General features: G+C 40.3%; 1 long non-coding RNA gene across 1 annotated transcript; it reads right to left on the bottom strand.

Annotated features, from left to right (window-relative positions):
* Positions 1-1,330: 1,330 nt before the first annotated feature.
* On the bottom strand, positions 1,331-11,748 carry LOC135517561 (uncharacterized). The gene is made up of 3 exons (XR_010452050.1): positions 11,659-11,748; positions 11,473-11,532; positions 1,331-5,228 (listed from the first exon to the last, which is right to left on the bottom strand). It is a non-coding gene; the product is annotated as an uncharacterized LOC135517561 (long non-coding RNA).
* Between the last annotated feature and the right edge of the window lie 8,618 nt (positions 11,749-20,366).

Genomic DNA, 20,366 nt, shown 5'->3' on the forward strand with positions numbered 1-20,366 from the left:
ATGTAGCTAGCTAGCTACGATCAAACAAATCAAACCGTTGTACTGTAATGAAGTGAGATGAAAATGTGATACTACCTGTGGAGCGAAGCGGAATGTTGACCGGGTTGTTGAAGTTCAATTCGGTAGACGTTGGCTAGCTGTTGGCTAGCTAGCTAGCAGTATCTCCTACGTTAAGGACGACAAATAGCTGGCTAGCTAACCTCGGTAAAGGCCAGATTTACACACATTTTTCCCCACACATTGTCAAAATAGTAAACAACGTTTATCATCGGTACAGATATGACAGAAGTGTGTTCTGTAAGAATGCTAATGATATAATAAAAATGATCTTGGCTTGCAAAAGAAGATAAAAGATAATATTTGTAGTTCAGAACAATCCCCACCTCTTTCTTCCTTCCCTTCCAGTGGATAGACCTTATTCTACAGACAGGTTGGTGGGACCGGGCAGGCAAACAGTGAGAGAGAAGAGAAGAGAGCATTCAGACATAGCTAAGCTAATATCATCATCAGTGAATCTGTGATTGGTTAGCAATCCTAAGATTATCTGGTGGTGGTAGCACTTTAGTAGTAACCTGGAGAGGAGTTTAGTTTTTAATTTTATTTAACTAGGCAAGTCAGTAAAGAACAAATTCTTATTTACAATGACTGCCTACACTAACACAGTGTGTTAGCTGCCTTGTTCAGGGGCAGAATGACAGATTTTTACCTTGTCAGCTCAGGGATTCGATCCAGCAACCTCCCGGTTACTGGCCCAATGCTCTAACCACTAGGATAACCACCTGCCACTCCAAAAATATCAATTTATTAGAGATGATTGGTGTAGATGGGTGGGACAAAATCATGTTTTCACTTTGTCATTAGGTGTGATTGGTGTAGATGGGTGAGACAAAACATTTTTTTCATTTTGTCATTAGGGGGGATTGGTGTAGATGGGTGAGACAAAATCATGTTTTCACTTTGTCATTAGGGGGATTGGTGTAGATGGGTGAGACAAAATCATGTTTTCACTTTGTCATTAGGTGTGATTGATGTAGATGGGTGAGACAAAACATTTGTTTCACTTTGTCATTAGGGGGGATTGGTGTAGATGGGTGAGACAAAGACTGTTTAACCCCTTCGACTTCAGACTGTAACACAACACAATGTGGAATAAAGAGGTATGAATACTTTCTGATGGCCCTGTATCTATGTAGTTATTATAGGTGTATGACGGTAGAATTCCAACAGCAAATGAGACAAACATGGTTCTAAAGACAATAAATCTAATGTGCCAATAGCTCAGAAGGACCTGGGGGGGGGGGGCATGCCAAGAAGGGACAGACTGAAGCTGTTTAATCCAGTCTCTTTTTCTGAATCAGCTCATCTGACCCCATGTGTATTCTAATGTATGTGTGAGCACATGCACGCCTCTGCATGTGTCTGTGCCTGCGTACCCGCGTGCAGTGTGTGAGTCTGTGTGTGGTGAAAGTGCTTCTGGCCCCAGACAGAGAGCGACAGGGCTGATAACCAGGGCCAGTGCTACTCTGGCCTACTCTTTCATCAGAGCAAACATTTCTGTTTTAAGCCAAGCAAACTTTGATCTTCAAACGCTGCACAGGTTATTGCCCAAAAATCATTTACTTCCAACTGAACAATAAATTATGTTGCATGTAGTTTGTGGAATCATGTAATTTACAGAACATTATTTTCCTTTATGATTTATCTCATTAATGATCAAGAACAACGACTGGTGGTCTGAGTTGTTCAATATTTTTCCTGCAGGATGTTATCTCAAAATAATTTGAATTACCCACAAATAACAATAACTCTAGCGACCTGGTGTTTATAAAAAAATGGACATAGACACTTCTTCATGCTTTTGTGGCACAGTCGTTGCCACGCAGGGCCAGAAGGTTTCATTACACTACGAGAGAGACGGCTGCTTAGAACCGGCTGCAGACAATCATCAGCTAAGTGGAAATCAGATTTTCAACATTTTGATGCTAACTTTACAACAACAGGTTTTTCTGTATATATGGGGGGGCACCAAAATGTTTTGCCCGTGAGGTGGGGCGGGGAACAAAACCAAATCATGCCTCGGGCCAGGGCCGACCCTGTCACACCCTGACCATAGTTTGCTTTGTATGTTTATATGTTTTGTTTGGTCAGGGTGTGATCTGAGTGGACATTCTATGTTGTGTCTAGTTTGTCTGTTTCTGTGTTTGGCCTGATATGGTTCTCAATCAGAGGCAGGTGTTAGTCATTGTCTCTGATTGGGAACCATATTTAGGTAGCCTGTTTGGTGTTGGGTTTTGTGGGTGATTGTCTCCTGTGTCAGTGTTTGTGCCACACGGGGCTGTTTCGGGTTTACACGTTTGTTGTTTTTGTAGTTTATTCATGTATAGTTTTCTTATTAAAAAACAAACAAGAATTTCAACCACGCTGCATTTTGGTCCTCCTCTCCTTCAACAGAAGAATCCCATTACTGACCCGGGGCCGCTGCAGTTTGGATGCTGGAATTATATTTGGGATGAAAGCAAACAGGGTAGCCTACAGTAGACTTTTGAAGTAGCCTAATCAGATTGGTTGTTTTTATGCCACACATAAATGGTATTACGTTTTAAAAGTGAAATTCCAAATATTTCGTTAAGGCTTTCCGGAATGATTTGGCCTGCTGGGAGCATATGTGGCTACGTTATTATAGGACGACTTGGGAGAATGATGATCCACAACAGACAGTGCAGCTTTAAATGATTTTATGGGTGGTATAATTAGGGTTGTGACGGTCACGAAATTACGTTAATTAACAAACACATTTAGCATCTTCTGATTACCACACATAGCCACCAAGCCACTGATGCATAACTTTGGATCATCTATATTAAAAAAAGTATAATAAATCCATGTAATATAGCCTACACCTTCACAATAAATTAATTATCTATTCTAGACACCTCTAAAGAAGCATGATATGAAGAAAATAGTCCATTTCAGAAGAAAAGAATAGCATACTATGAGTTGTCCTTATGTTAGGTCCTGATGTGGTTATGTCAAATGGCTGTGGGCTACATTAGTTCATTAAGAATACAATATTTGCGTGGCATTATTTTATATTTTATAGTATGAAGAATACCATTGAACAAAGTTAAATTAAATAAATATTTTCTCCAAAAGATGTCATGGAGTGCACACATGTGGCTATTCTGTGTTGAGCGGTTAACAAAGAAATAGGTACTTCTATATGCTTAATTTAGAGTTATTAATGTAACTTTAGTTCTTCTACAATCGTTGGGCTATACTTTTTTTTTAATACATTGTAATACCCTGACTACACCGCTCGTGTTGTGTGCGAAAGCGTTGCAAAATAAATTATAAATGTATATTATTAAAGTATAGTATCCACACTGCTCGCACGTGCTAACAAGCATCTGCGTTGTCAAGAGCTAAAATCTATTTGTGATGCAGATCGATCGCGCTGCAAGTCCTGCCTCTCCCATCTCCTTATTGGTTTATAGAAGCAGATACACACGTTCCATCTCCTCATTGTTTATACCCACGTGGGTGATTGAAAGACAAACTAAGCTGTCGGTCTTTGTGGTAATACTATGAAAGTTTAGATGCCAATCGCCATATAAGTTCAAAGAAGAAAAAGCCTGGAAGGAGGACAGATGACTAGAAACAATTCGGTTGACCATTTTATGTGTGGATTAATTGTCAGAGTAAAGGACTTTGTGCATTTCAGGTAAAATAACAACTCAACGTTTAAATCACAGGACAAATTAGCTAGCAACAGCAAGCTAGCTGAATAGAACAAATTAGCATGCAAGTGCAAGCTAGCTAACTAAATTTCCAGAAATGTTTAATGCTTCTCGACCTGTCCCCAAATTAATGTAATTAGTTTTTTTGATATTATAACCTGCATGTCATGATCGCGTTTGTTGTGGAGGGACAAAATAATTTTATGCACGATAGCGCACGCACGCAGCCGGTTTGGATTCCGTGTAAGGCTGCATGATGAGACTCTAAAAATGATTTGAAGAAAGACATTTGAAAGCCATGAGCACTGCTTAGTTTTTTGAGCAGGCTGTACACACTCCAATAGTCTCTCATTCACAATTTGACAAGCAGTTGATAATGCATTGAATTTAACGGCGGCATCCCCTTTGTGGTCGTAATGCACACTAAAGAAATGCATGCATTTTGAGGCCCAGAGTGCTGGCTTGTGCACTTCTCGCTGAGTGCTACTCAATCCAAAGCGCCTCTCACTTACATGGCTCTCCATCACAGGCTACAAGTGAAGAAAGACACATCGGAGATGCAACAGCGCGCGTCACTCCCTGATCTGTTTCATCTGTCTTTGTGATGGTCTCCACACCCTTCCAGTTGTCGCCCATCTTCCCCATTATCCCTTGTGTATTTATACTTGTGTTCTCTGTTTGTCTGTTGCCAGTTTGTTTTGTTTCGTCAAGCCTACCAGCATTTTCCCCTCTGCTCCTCTCTCTTGATTGTTCCTGTTTCCTAGTTTTCTTGGTGTTGACCATTCTGCCTGCCCTGACCCTGAGCCTGCCTGCCGTCCTGTACCTTTGCCCCACCTATCTGGATCACCGATCTGTGCCTGCCCTTGACCTGATTTTTGCCTGCCCCTGTTTGATTAATAAACTATTGATACTTCGACATTGTCTGCATCTGGGTCTAACCTGAAACATGATAGCTCGTCCTTTCAAATCCGAGGTGCATATTGAAGATTGGAAAAACTGTCCACATTTACTTTGTCAGCCAACACAATGGACTAAAGAACAGCAAAAGCACTAGCTTATGTCAATCTACTATCCCCCATAGTACAAAAGCTGACCTATTCTATGCGAGAAATAAATATTCCAATCATAGTCTGGGACAGATGTGGGGTGCAATAGATCACAAATTATTACAGCCACTAGCATCAAAAAAATGTGGCGGACAGAATGTGGCTGACAGAACAGATCAGAAAGTTCAGCGTAAAATGCTTATAAACTATTAGGCCATGAGAGGAACCAGGCTATGTGGGGTGGCCAGTCCTCTTCTGGCTGTGCCGGGTGGAGATTATAACAGAACATGGCCAAGATGTTCAAATGTTCATAAATGACCAGCATGGTCGAATAATAATAAGGCAGAACAGTTGAAACTGGAGCAGCAGCACGGCCAGGTGGACTGGGGACAGCAAGGAGTCATCATGTCAGGTAGTCCTGGGGCATGGTCCTAGGGCTCAGGTCCTCCGAGAGAGAGAGAAAGAAAGAGAGAAGGAGAGAATTAGAGAACGCACACTTAGATTCACACAGGACACCGAATAGGACAGGAGAAGTACTCCAGATATAACAAACTGACCCTAGCCCCCCGACACATAAACTACTGCAGCATAAATACTGGAGGCTGAGACAGGAGGGGTCAGGAGACACTGTGGCCCCATCCGAGGACACCCCGGACAGGGCCAAACAGGAAGGATAAACCCCACCCACTTTGCCAAAGCACAGCCCCCACACCGCTAGAGGGATATCTTCAACCACCAACTTACCATCCTGAGACAAGGCTGAGTATAGTTCATTGACTACAGCTCAACTTTCAACGGCATAGTGCCCAAAAATTTAATCACTGGGATTAAACACATCCCTCTGCAACTGGATACTGGACTTCCTGACAAGCCACCTCCAGGTGGTAAGGGTAAGCAACAACACATCTGCCATGCTGATCCTCAACACTGAGGACCCTCAGGGGTGCTTGCTTAGTTCCCTCCTGTATTCCCTGTTCACCCATGACTGCGTGGCCAAGCACAACTCCAACACCATCATTACGTTTGCTGACGACACAACAGTGGTAGGCCTGATCACCGTCAACAATGAGGCAGCCTGTAGGGAGGAGGTCAGAGGCCTGGCAGCGTGGTGGCAGGACAAATAAACTCTCAATATGAGCAAGACAAACAAGCTGATTGTGGACTACATGAAAAGGAGGGCCAAACAGGCCCCCATTAATATCGATGGGACTGAAGTGGAGCGGGTTGAGAGCTTCAAATTCCTTGGTGTCCATATCACCGACAAACTATCATGGTCCAAACACACCAAGACAGTTGTGAAGAGGGTACGATAAAAACTTTCCCCCCTCAGAAGACTGAAAAGATCTGGCATGGGTTCCCAGACACTCAAAAAGTTGTACAGGTGCACCATCAAGAGCATCCTGACCGGTTGCGTCACCACCTGGTATGGCAACTGCTCGGTATTTGAAATTAAGGCACTACAGAGGGTAGTGCGTACAGCCCAGTACATCACTGGGGCCAAGCTTCCTGCCACTCAGGACCTATATAATAGAGGGTGTCAGAGGAAGGTCCAAAAAATTGTCAAAAAGACTCCAGTCACCAGTCATAGGCTGTTTTCTCTGCTACCACATGGCAAGCGGTACGAGTGCACCAAGTCTAGGACCAAAAGGCTCCTCAACAGCTTCTACCCCCAAGTCAAGACTGGCTGAACAACTAATTAATTGGCCACCCGGACTATTTACATTGAAACCACCCCCTCCCCTTTGTTTTTACACTGCTGCTACTCACTGTTTATTATTATTATATCATAGTCACTTTACAAATTACCTCGACTATCCAGTACCCCAGCACATTGACTCGGCACCGGTACTCCCTCTATTTAGTCTTGTTATTGTTATGTAAAAAAAATGTTACTTTTTAAATTTATTATTACATTTTTTTTACTTTAGTTTATTTAGTAAATATTTTATTAACTATATTTCTTTAACTGCATTGTTGGTTAAGGGCTTGTAAGTACGCATTTTACAGTTGTATTCAGCGCTGATGACAAATACAATTTGATTTGATTTGAAGCACACAGCCAAGACAACACAGGAATGAATGTCTTCGGGACAAGTCTCTGAATGTTCTTGAGTAGCCCAGCCAGAGCCTGGACTTGAACCCGATCGAACATCTCTGGAGAGACCTGAAAAATAGCTGTGCAGCAATGCTCCCCATCCAACCTGACAGAGTTTGAGAGGATCTGCAGAGAAGAGTGGGAGAAACTCCCCAAATACAGGTGTGCCAAGCTTGTAGCGTCATACCCAAGAATACTCGAGGCTGTGATCGCTGCCAAAGTACTGAATAAAGGGGCTGAATACTTATTTAAATGTCATATTTCAGGTTTTTATTTCGCTTTTTTTGCTTTTTTGTTATGGGGTATTGTGTGAAGATTGATGAAGGAAAACAATTATTCAATCAATTTTAGAATAAGTCTGTAAAGTAACAAAATGTGGAAAAAGTCAATGGGTCTGAATACTTTCCGAATGCACTGTAATTCACAAGTGATAGGCTAATATTTTCACCAAATTACACTATTATTGATTTAATCTTACCTTTAAAATATAATAAATAAAATACACTATCGTTCAAAAGTTTGGGGTCAGTTAGAAATGTCCTTGATTTTGAAAGAAAATCAAATGTTTGTCCATTAAAATAACATCAAATAATGTTGTAAATTACTATTGTAGCTGGAATCGGCTGATTTTACTTGGAATATCTACATAGGCGTATAGAAGCCTGTTATCAGCAACCATCACTCCTGTGTTCCAATGGCACGTTGTGTTAGCTAATCCAAGTTTATCATTTTAAAAAGGCTAACTGGTCATTAGAAAACCCTTTTGCAATTATGTTAGCACAGCTGAAAACAGTTGTGCTGGTTAAAGAAGCAATAAAACTGGCCTTTAGACTAGTTGAGTATCTGGAGCATCAGCATTTGTGGGTTTGATTACAGGCTCAAAATGACCAGAAACAAAGATATTTCTTCTTAAACTCGTCAGTCTATTCTTGTTCTGAGAAATTAAGGCTATTCCATGCGAGAAATTGCCAAACAACTGAAGATCTCATACAAAGCTGTGTTCTACTCCCTTCACAGAACAGAGCAAACTGTCTCTAACCAGAATAGAAAGAGGAGTGGGAGGTCCCGGTGCACAACTTAGCAAGTACATCAGAGTGTCTAGTTTGAGAAACAGACAAGTCCACAACTGGCAGCTTCATTAAATAGTACCCGCAAAACACCAGGCTCAATGTCAGCAGTGAAGATAGGACTCCGGGATACTAGCCTTAGTTTCCTGTGGTTCATTACACGTTTTCAAATTTTGACAGAAAGTGGTTTCATTTCAAGCTTAACTGTACTGATAGCTAGCTAGCTAACGTTAGCTGGCTGGCTGCCTAGCTGACATTATTTGTTTCCCAGAGCCATGTGCTGTTCTAGTTAGAGCCTAATGTTAGCTAACATTGAACATGGGTGGTTAGCTCCCAGCACTGTGGCGTTGCTGGCACTGTTCGTTGTTGTTTAACTAGCTAATGTTGGCTGGCTGTCTCGTTAGCTAACGTTATGTGACGTGTGTACAACACTATTGAATATGGCCGGTGTCAGTAAACATCCGCAAAAAAGTTTGATTACATTTTTGACAGAAGAGCTGGTTAGGCTGTTTTCATGTTATCAAGAGGCTAACAAATCATTGGCCAGAGCATCAAGTGTGCGCTTCGAGAGCGAAACGAGATGGGTGGAGCTAAGGCTTAGGGTGTAAACTATGCTGAATGGGTTTAGACAAAGAAGAGCTCTTCACTAGATAGCAAAACATTCAAATGCGATTTTCTCAAAGGTGAGTTTACAAGTTGATCAACTTTCAAAGCAGAATTACTTTCCCATTGTTCCTGAAATGAAGTGTTTGATATACCATTTTGTAGCTCCAGGTCTCTACTTTTATCTAATGTAAAGAAACACAATTTCAAATGTTACTACATAAGACCGAATCCAGGTTGTCTCAAAGGCTTTACAGAGTTCAAGTAACAGACACATCTCAACATCAACTGTTTAGAGGAGACTGCGTGAATCAGGCCTTCATGGTCGAATTGCTGCAAAGAAACTACTACTAATGGACACCAATAAGAAGAAGAGACTTGCTTGGGCCAAGAAACACGAGCAATGGACCTTAGACCGGTGGAAATATGTCCTTTGGTCTGGAGTCCAAATTGGAGATTTTTGGTTCCAATCTCAGTGTCTTTGTGAGATGCGGTGTGGGTGAACGACTGATCTCCGCATGTGTATTTCCCATTGTAAACATGGAGGGGGATGTGTTATAGTGTGGGGGTGCTTTACTGGTGACACAGTCTGGGATTTATTTAGAATTCACTTAACCAGCCTGGCTACCACAGCATTCTGCAACAATACGCCATCCGATCGGGTTTGGGCTTAGTGGGACTATCATTTGTTTTTCTATAGGACAATGACCAACACACCTCCAGGCTGTGTAAGGGCTATTTTATCAAGAAGGAGAGTGATGGAGTGCTGCATCAGATGACCTGGTCTCCACAATCCCCCGACCTCAACCAAATTAGATGGTTTGGGATGAGTCGGACCGCAGAGTGAAGGAAAAGCAGCCAACAAGTGCTCAGCATATGTGGGAACTCCTTCAAGACTGTTGGAAAAGCATTGCAGGTTAGGCTGATTGAGAGAATGCCAAGAGTGTGCAAAGTTGTCATCAAGGCAAAGGGTGGCTGAAGAATCTCCAATAAAAAATATATTTTGATTTGTTAACTTCTTGCGTCGAGCAATCCCGGATCCGGGATCCTATTTATAGCCTCAAGCTCATTAGCATAACGCAATGTTAACTATTCATGAAAATCGCAAATGAAATGAAATAAATATATTTGCTCTCAAGCTTAGACTTTTGTTAACACCACTGTCATCTCAGATTTTCAAAATATGCTTTTCAACCATAGCTAAACAAGCATTTGTGTAAGAGTATTGACAGCTAGCATAGCTATAAGCCTAGAATTCAGCCAGCAACATTTTCACAAAAACAAGAAAAGCATTCAAATAAAATAATATACCTTTGAAGAACTTCAGATGTTTTCAATGAGGAGACTCTCAGTTAGATAGCAAATGTTCAGTTTTTCAAAAAATATTATTTGTGTAGGACAAATCGCTCCGTTTTGTTCACGTTTGGCTATGAAAAAAACCTGTATCCAGTTATAGCCTCAAGCTCATTAGCATAACGTAACGATAACTATTTATGAAAATCGCAAATGAAATGAAATAAATATGCTATCTCTCAAGCTTAGCCTTTTCTTAACAACACTGTCATCTCAGATTTTCAAAATATGCTTTTCAACCATAGCAAAACAAGCATTTGTGTAAGAGTATTGATAGCTAGCGTAGCATTTAGCGTAGCATTTAGCGGGCAACATTTTCACAAAAAAAACAGAAAAGCATTCAAATAAAATCATTTACCTTTGAAGAACTTCGGATGTTTTCAATGAGGAGACTCTCAGTTAGATAGCAAATGTTCAGTTTTTCCTGAAAGATTCTTTGTGTGGGAGAAAAATGCTCCGTTTTGTATATCACTTTTGGCTACCAAAAAAAAAAACGAAAATTCAGTCACCAAAACGCCAAACTTTTTTCCAAATTAACTCCATAATATCGACTGAAACATGGCAAACGTTGTTTATAATCAATCCTTCATTGATATATCGTTCGTGGAAGTCTGCTTTCTTCTCTGAATTAAATGGGAAAATACTTGCAGCTGAGGTTTACACACCACTTTCGACGCAGGACACTGGGTGGACACCTGGTAAATGTGGTCTCTTATGGTCAATCTTCCAATGATATGCCTACAAATACGTCACAATGCTGCAGACACCTTGGGGAAACGGCAGAAATTGTGGGCTCTCTCCTTGCGCATTCACAGCCATATAAGGAGACATTGGAAAACAGCGCTTCAAAAATGTTGCTCATTTCCTGTTTGAAGTTTCATCTTGGTTTCGCCTGTAGCATCAGTTCTGTGGCACTCACAGAAAATATCTTTGCAGTTTTGGAAACGTCAGAGTGTTTTCTTTCCAAAGCTGTCAATTATATGTATAGTCGAGCATCTTTTCGTGACAAAATATCTTGTTTAAAACGGGAACATTTTTTTATCCAAAAATGAAATACTTCCCCTAGAGTTCAAAGAGGTTAACACTTTTTTTGGTTACTACATAATTCCATGTGTTACTTCATAGTTTTGATGTCTTCACTATTATTCTACAATATAGAAAATAGTCAAAAATAAAGAAAAACCCTTGAATGAGTAGATATTGTAAAACTATTGACAGGTAGTGTTGGTTAAGGATTAATAATCAACATCCTTAACATCCAAAAACAACCCTTAGACAACAGACAGAGAAAACGAAACCCATGGCTCCCTTAGCCTTAGACACAGACAGACAGAAACGTCGCCTACAGACACACTGAAACAAGTGTGTGCTTTATATGCCATAGACACAGATTAGAGCAGGAATGTGTAGGTTAAACTCAAACATGTAGTATTGCCACCTTCATTTTTTTGTTACAGCAATAATATATGTCCTACAGGCACTCCCAATCTATTCATTGGTGTGAAAATATTAGAACATGTGTTTTCAGATCTACCAGTTAACAGTGAACATTTTTATGAACAATACTGTACCTCTAGCTTGTTATCATCAAATATCTTGATGAGGTCGATGAGAATGAGTTCAGTGAATCCCTGTTGAACAAAAGAGGGGGAAATAAAATCAGTAATCACATGCAGGTAACTGCCAAAATAAAGGAAACACTAACATGAAAAGTCTAGGGCGTTGGGCCACTATGAGCCAGAACAGCTTAAATGCACCTTGTGATCATTTCTACAAGTGTCTGGAACTCTACAAGAAAGGGTGTTGGAAAAAGCTGTCTCAGGCGTCACTCCAGAATCTCCCATCAGTGTTCATTTGGGGTTGCGATCCTGCGACTGAGTAGGCCATGTCATATGGTTTATATAATTTTCATGCGCAACCATTCAGTGACCACTCATGCCCTGTGGATGGGGTCATTGTCATCCTATAGAGGCATAACCATGGTAGACAAAGTAATGTCCTGCCATCAGTTTTGTACATGACCCTAAGCATGACGGGATGTTAATAAGTGCTTAATTTTAATTAATTAACTCAGGAACCACACCTGTATGAAATCACCTGCTTTCAATCTATGTTGTAGCCCTAATTTACTCAAGTGTTTCTATTATTTTGGCAGTTACCTGTACTACCCAATGTTGATCAACTATTTGAGTCATTATAGGCAAGATTTTCTCAACTTCTCAGCTGCTAAATTTCTGTTGAACAAAAAATTGGTGTCTTGAAGTTATCTACTGTAAGATGGGTATATAAACCCCAAAAACAAATGAAAGTCTTTCTAAGATGGGCTGAAAACTTGTGCTTTACTGCCCCCAAATGGCCATGGTTGTTACTGCCATAAAATAAAACAAATACGACGTATCTTTTTTAAATGTATTTTTTTACCTTTATTTAACTAGGCAAGTCCGTTAAGATCAAATTATTATGTACAATTACGGCCTACCCCGGCCAAACCCTCCCCTAACCCAGACGAAGCTGGGCCACTTGTACGCAGCCCTATGGGACTTCCGATCACGGCCGGTTGTGATACAACCCGGGAACCAGGGTCTGTAGTGACGCCTGTAGCACTGCGATGTCACTAGGGAGCCCATCTCTATGATACCACACAATGACCTCCAAGAAGGCGTTCAACTGTTTCTGAACCCGGTTTACAAACCGCCACTAGATGACAAGGCTGTTAGGAAGCAGAACATATAATTAGTGCAAACCTATATAATAGTTGACATACTGTACCAATGGAGTATTATCATATCATAACATAGCCATTATCTACAAAGAATTCAAAAGCATGTATTTTTAATATCAACAAATTTCAAATACAATAGAATATTGAGTCTTGAACCAGATTATTGCAATACCCCAAGGGATGTAACTAAATTATAGGGCGTCACATTTAATACTTATTTTAAGGCTAGGGGTCCTGCTAGCGGGACAACTTCCGGTGAAACTGGAGGGAGCACAATTCAAATAAATAATCTGAAAAATTATGGATATTAAACATTTAGATACATACAAGTGTCTTATCGGTTAAAACCTCTTGTAACTTACCATACCGGATCCGGGAGCGTTGTCATCAACTGACACTAATTAGCATAAAGCAACGGACATAAATATTACTAGAAAATATTCATATTCATGAAATCACAAGTGAAATATATTGAAACACAGCTTAGCCTTTTGTTGATCACCCTGTCATCTCAGATTTTGAAAATATGCTTTACAGCCAAAGCAAGACTAGCATTTGTGTAAGTTTATCGATAGCCTAGCATAGCATTGTGCCTAGCTAGCAGCAGGCAACCTGGTCACAAAAATCAGAAAAGCAATCTATTTAAATCGTTTACCTTTGATGAGCTTCGGATGTTTTCACTCACAAGACTCCCAGTTAGATAGCAAATGTTCATTTTTTCCCCCCAAAATATTTTTGTAGCCGAAATAGCTCCATAATATCTACAGAAACATGGCAAACATTGTTTATAATCAATCCTCAAGGTGTTTTTCAAATATCTATTCGATAATATATCCACCGGGACAATTGGTTTTTCAGTAGGAGCGAGAGGAAAAATGGCTACCTCTGTATTTTACGCAAGAATTACTCTGAGAGCCATCAGGTTTCGCTTGCGCAATATAGCTGCTTACGCTTATATAATAGTTGACATACTGTACCAATGGAGTATTATCATATCATAACATAGCCATTATCTACAAAGAATTCAAAAGCATGTATTTTTAATATCAACAAATTTCAAATACAATAGAATATTGAGTCTTGAACCAGATTATTGCAATACCCCAAGGGATGTAACTAAATTATAGGGCATCACATTTAATACTTATTTTAAGGCTAGGGGTCCTGCTAGCGGGACAACTTCCGGTGAAACTGGAGGGAGCACAATTCAAATAAATAATCTGAAAAATTATGGATATTAAACATTTAGATACATACAAGTGTCTTATCGGTTAAAACCTCTTGTAACTTACCATACCGGATCCGGGAGCGTTGTCATCAACTGACACTAATTAGCATAAAGCAACGGACATAAATATTACTAGAAAATATTCATATTCATGAAATCACAAGTGAAATATATTGAAACACAGCTTAGCCTTTTGTTGATCACCCTGTCACTCAGATTTTGAAAATATGCTTTACAGCCAAAGCAAGACTAGCATTTGTGTAAGTTTATCGATAGCCTAGCATAGCATTGTGCCTAGCTAGCAGCAGGCAACCTGGTCACAAAAATCAGAAAAGCAATCTATTTAAATCGTTTACCTTTGATGAGCTTCGGATGTTTTCACTCACAAGACTCCCAGTTAGATAGCAAATGTTCATTTTTTTCCCCAAAAAATATTTTTGTAGCCAAAATATCTCCATAATATCTACAGAAACATGGCAAACATTGTTTATAATCAATCCTCAAGGTGTTTTTCAAATATCTATTCGATAATATATCCACCGGGACAATTGGTTTTTCAGTAGGAGCGAGAGGAAAAATGGCTACCTCTGTATTTTACGCAAGAATTACTCTGAGAGCCATCAGGTTTCCGCTTGCGCAATATAGCTGCTTACGCTTATTCTTCAACATAAAGGCGTGAAACCACGTCACAATGCTGTAGACACCTTGGGGAATACATAGAAAAAGTCATCTGGTTGATAGCCCATTCACTGCTCAATAGGGACGCATCGGAATGCAGAGCATTCAAAACATGAGTCGCTTCCGGATTGGATTTTTCTCAGGCTTTCGCCTGCAATATCAGTTCTGTTATACTCACAGAGAATATTTTGACAGTTATGGAAACTTTAGAGTGTTCTCTATCCTAAGCTGTCAATTATATGCATATTCTAGCATCTTGTCCTGACAAAATATCCTGTTTACTTTGGGAACGTTATTTTTCCAAAAATGAAAATAGTGCCCCCTAGTTTCAAGAGGATAAAAGCTTAAATTATTGACTTCTTAGAGATAGGGGGCAGCATTTTCACTTTTGGATAAATAGCGTGCACAATTTCAACTTCCTGCTACTCATGCCAGGAATATATTATATGCATATGATTAGTAGGTGTGGATAGAAACCACTCTGAAGTTTCTAAAACTGGTTCAATCATGTCTGTGACTATAACAGAACTTATGTAGCAGGCAAAACCCCAAGGACAAACTGTTCAGAATAAAAAAAATGTTTTCCTCTGACCGTTCCATCAGTTGTCTTTGCCAAGGGAAATTAGATAGCGCCCATTTTACAGTTCCTACGACTTCCACAGGATGTCACCAGTCTTTGGAATTAGGTTGAAGTTAATCATTGGTGAAACGAAGAAGAGGCACATACTGGAACAACGTTACACTGTTGATAGTTACGCAAGAGGGAAATGGTGCATGTTTTGTTTACTTGCTATATTGAATACAGATTGCCCCGTCTACAATTTGATCGATTATTAACGTTTAAAAATACCTAAAGTTGTATTACAAAAGTAGTTTGAAATATTTTGGCAAAGTTTATAGGCAACTTTTGAAACGTTTTGTAGTGACGTTGTGTTTTGGAAAGCTGTTTTTTTCCGGATCAAACCTGCTTTATAAATGGACATTTTGGGTATACATGGATGGAATTAATTGAAAAAAAGAACCAATTGTGATGTTTATGGGACATATTGGAGTGCCAACAAAGAAGCTCGTCAAAGGTAATGCATGTTTTATATTTTATTTCAGCGTTTTGTGTAGCGCCTGCTATGCTAGCTCATTTGTTTACAACTGGTTCAGGTGGGTGCATGTTATCAGATTATAGCTTCTCATGCTTTCGCCGAAAAGCATTTTTAAAATCTGACATGTTGGCTGGATTTACAACTAGTGTAGCTTTAATTGAGTACCCTGCATGCGTGATTTAATGAAAGTTTGAGTTTTAGCGCGTTTTATTTGAATTTGGCGCTATGCATTTCCCGAGGCTATTGGCCACTTGAGACGCTAGCGTCTCACTATCCCTAAGAGGTTTTAATCTAACTGCACTGTCTGATTTACAGTAGGCTTTACAGCAAAAGCATGCCATGTGATTGTTTGAAGACGGTGCCCCACATCAAAATATTTTTCCACCGACACAGGTTTCATAAATTCACAAATTGCGATTAGAAATTCACATACTTTTTGAAAATCTTCCTCTGATTTGTCATCCAAAGGGTCCCAGCTACATCTTGTAGTGTTGTTTTGTTAGATAAAATCCTCCTTTATATCCCAAAAAGTCAGTTTAGTTGGTGCCATCGATTTGAGTAACCACTCGTTTAACATGCAGAGAAAGGAATCCAAAAAGTTACCGCTAAACTTTGTTAAAACCTCTAGTGACTCCCCATCCCACATGAGGGAGCGTAATCATCGACTGACACTAATTAGCATAACGCAATGGACATAAATATTCCTAGAAAATATTCCTATTTATATTCCATGAAAATCACAAGTGAAATATATTGAGACACAGCTTAGCCTTTTGTTAATCACCCTGTCATCTCCGATTTACAGCCAAAGCTAGACAAGCATTTGTGTAAGTTTATCGATAGCCTAGCATAGCATTTTGTCCAGCTAGCAGCAGGTAAATTGGTCACGGAAATCAGAAAAGCAATCAAATTAAATCGTTTACCTTTGATGAGCTTCGGATGTTTTCACTCACGAGACTCCCAGTTAGATAGCCAATGTTCCTTTTTTCCAAAAATATTATTTTTGTAGGCGAAATAGTTCCATTTGTTCTTCACGTTTGGCTGAGAAATCGCCCGGAAATTGAGTTTTAATGACTCCAACCTAAGTGTATGTAAACTTCCGACTTCAACTGTATCTGTAAGCTCCTTCGGTCGAGCAGCTCATTTCAAACACAGATTCAACCACAAAGACCAGGGAGGTTTTCCATGCCTTGCAACGAAGGGCAGCTATTGGTAGATGGGTCAAAATAAAAAGAGCAGAAAAAGCACACTTTTAGAATGGTGAAGTTATTAATTACACTTTGGATGGTATGTCAATACACCATTCACTAAAAGCAAGAGGCATAACTCCGGTTTGGGAGAGGAAGGAAACAGCTCAGGGATATGGAGAGATTGATGTCTGTAAACATGCTCTGAGGAGATGGCTTGGGATGCCGTCTGGGCCGACAGTCGAGGGTTAACATGCTGAAATGACTTAATCACGTCGGCCACGGATTACAAGAGCACACAGTCCTTGTGAGCAGTGGAGGCCCACGTCGGCGGCTCAATGTTGTTTTCCTTGAAGCGGGCGAAGGTGTATAGCTTGTACAGGTGAGAGGCGTCGGTGTATGAGACACGGCGGGCACGATATTATCACGATAGTATCAGGACTCCGGAATAGACCCAGATGCAGACAGATCGAATCACAGATATTTATTACAAAACAGGGGGCAGGCAGAGGTCAGTAATCCAGGGCAGTGTCCGTAAGGTACAGAACAAAAAGGCAGGGTCAGGGCAGGCAGAATGGTCAAAACAGGGAGGAATAGAAACCAACAATTATAGAAACATGAAAATGGGGAAAAACGAGCTGGTAAAACTTGATGGGACAAGACGAACTGGCAACAGACAAACAGAAAATACAGGCATAAATACACAGGCGATAATGGGGACAAATAGGAGACACCTGGTGGGGAGTGGAGACAAGCACAAGACAGGTGAAACAGATCAGGGTGTGACAGTACCCCCCCTCTAGGGATGACCCCTTGTGTCCAACCCGGGCACATACCTGGTTGACAGGGGGGGAGACAAGCACAAGACAGGTGATCTGCAACCTACAGCTTCCCGTAAAGTGTTTCAAACTGCAGCTAAAGCAGCAACGTGGTTATTGGATCTCTCTTCTGGATGGAACACTTCCAGTCCAGTAAATGTCTAATTATGCTACTGTTACCCCTGCAACCCACTCATTTAACTTATCCACTCATTCAAGTCAGCAGAGAAAAGGCTGACATCCGTACCTATACTTTTCTCTTTAGAAGCCCTGGCTCCCTGCTCTACTGGGCTACTGTGACTAAGGTCTGGGATGTTTGATTAGGAGTTACTGCCACTGTTAGAGAAACGCAGTGGACAGAGCAGAGGGCTGACAGAGCAGAAGGAATCACCACAAGGCAAGAATCAGTGAGCATATAGAGGAGAGGAGGAGGAGAAGTGGTAAGAATGCCTTAAAGGCAGTGCAGTAAAGGCAGCATGAGGAGGAAAAAGTGAGAGGACAGGAGGAGACGAGGTACTGCCTGCGTGTGAGATAAGAGGACTGAGGAGGAAGGAAGGAGGGGAGGAAGGTTTATGCAGTGGATAACAGCCGTCTTTCATCTATTTGTTTACTTAGCTGTCTATTTACCACCACAAACCTAGTGCTGGCACTATGCACATTCAGAGGTGCCGTTTCGCATAGACGGTGATTTTAACGCAGGGAAACTGAAATCCGTTTTACATCATTTTTTTACCAGCATGTCACCCATGCGACGAGACAAAACGGTGACAAAACTCTAGATCACCTTTTTTCCTCTCACAGAAATGCATTCAAGGCCCTCCCTCGTCCTTCCATTGGCAAATCAGGCCACAACTCTATTCTCCTGCTTCCTGCTTACCAGTGCCGTGCTCAATACGGAAGTGGTCCGACGAAGCTGATGCTAAGCTACAGGACTGTTTCGATAGCACAGATTGGAATATGTTCCGAGATTTATCCAATAACATTGAAGTTTACCACATACGTCACTAGCTTCATAAATGTGTGTGCAGTAAAAGAGGCCTGAGGAGGATGGATAGAAGCTAGATGGTTTGTGCCTCTTTTTTTAAGCACAATTTTTGTACATTATGAATCGGCCATCATTTAAATGACTTTGCAATAATATATTCTTGCAAAATCATTTAAATGATGCCGGAGACGATATGTACCTTATATAAATTTCCATTTTAGATGTTTGTTTCATAAATTCCCCGATAACGAACTATACAAAAAGCAGAACACGTTTGAATGGTACAGGGATAGGTTGGTACAGCTTTCTGTAAGAAAACATAATGCGAAGAGATGTTGCCTATAATCCATGGGTTCTGGTTTGAGTATGTATGGGGACAATGTCGTCGATGCATTTATTAACCTGTTAAATCTATGGGGGCGCTATTTCATTTTTGGATAAAAAGACGTGCCCGTTTTAAGCGCAATATTTTGTCACAAAAAGATGCTCGACTATGTATATAATTGATAGCTTTGGAAAGAAAACACTGATGTTTCCAGAACTGCAAAGATATTGTCTGTGAGTGCCCCAGAACAGAAGCTACAGGCAAAACCAAGATGAAACTGCAACCAGGAAATGAGCAGGATTTTTGAGGCTCTGTTTTTCATTGTCTCCTTATATGGCTGTGAATGCGACAGGAATGAGCCTGCCCTATCTATCGTTTCCCCAAGGTGTCTGCAGCATTGTGACGTATTTGTAGGCATATCATTGGAAGATTGACCATAAGAGACTACATTTGCCAGGTGTCCACCCGGTGTCTTCCATCGAAATTGGTGCATCATCTTCAACTGCACGTCTTTTTCCAAGCGATTCACCGGAGAAAGGAGACTACAACGAACAATATATCAATGAAGAGATATGTGAAAACACATTGAGGATTGATTCTAAACAGCGTTTGCCGTGTTTCAGTCGATATTATGGAGTTAATTTGGAAAACAGTTCGCCGTTTTGATGACTGAATTTATTTATTTTTTTGGTACCCAAACGTGATGTACAAAACGGAGCGATTTCTACTACACAAAGAATCTTTCAGGAAAAACTGAACATTTGCTATGTAACTGTCCAATTTGTAAGTCGCTCTGGATAAGAGCGTCTGCTAAATGACGTAAATGTAAATGTAAATGTAACTGAGTCTCCTCATTGAAAACATCCAAAGTTCTTCAAAGGGAAAGGATTTTATTTGAATCCATTTCTGTTTTTTGGGCAAATGTTGCCCGCTAAATGCTACGCTAAATGCTACGCTAGCTATCACAAATGCTTGTTTTGCTATGGTTCAAAAGCATATTTTGAAAATCTGAGATGACAGTGTTGTTAAGATAAGGCTAAGCTTGAGAGCTAGCACATTCATTTCATTTCATTTGCGATTTTCATAAATAGTTAACGTTACGTTATGCTAATGAGCTTGAGGCTATAACTGGATACAGGTTTTTTTCATAGCCAAACGTGAACAAAACGGAGCGATTTGTCCTACACAAATAATATTTTTTGAAAAACTGAACATTTGCTATCTAACTGAGAATCTCCTCATTGAAAACATCTGAAGTTCTTCAAAGGTAAATGATTTTATTTGAATGATTTTCCTGTTTTTGTGAAAATGTTGCTGGCTGAATTCTAGGCTTATAGCTATGCTAGCTATCAACACTCTTACACAAATGCTTGTTTAGCTATGGTTGAAAAGCATATTTTGAAAATCTGAGATGACAGTGTTGTT

This window comes from Oncorhynchus masou, chromosome 28 (genome assembly GCF_036934945.1).
Source record: "Oncorhynchus masou masou isolate Uvic2021 chromosome 28, UVic_Omas_1.1, whole genome shotgun sequence".
Taxonomy (NCBI): domain Eukaryota; kingdom Metazoa; phylum Chordata; class Actinopteri; order Salmoniformes; family Salmonidae; genus Oncorhynchus; species Oncorhynchus masou.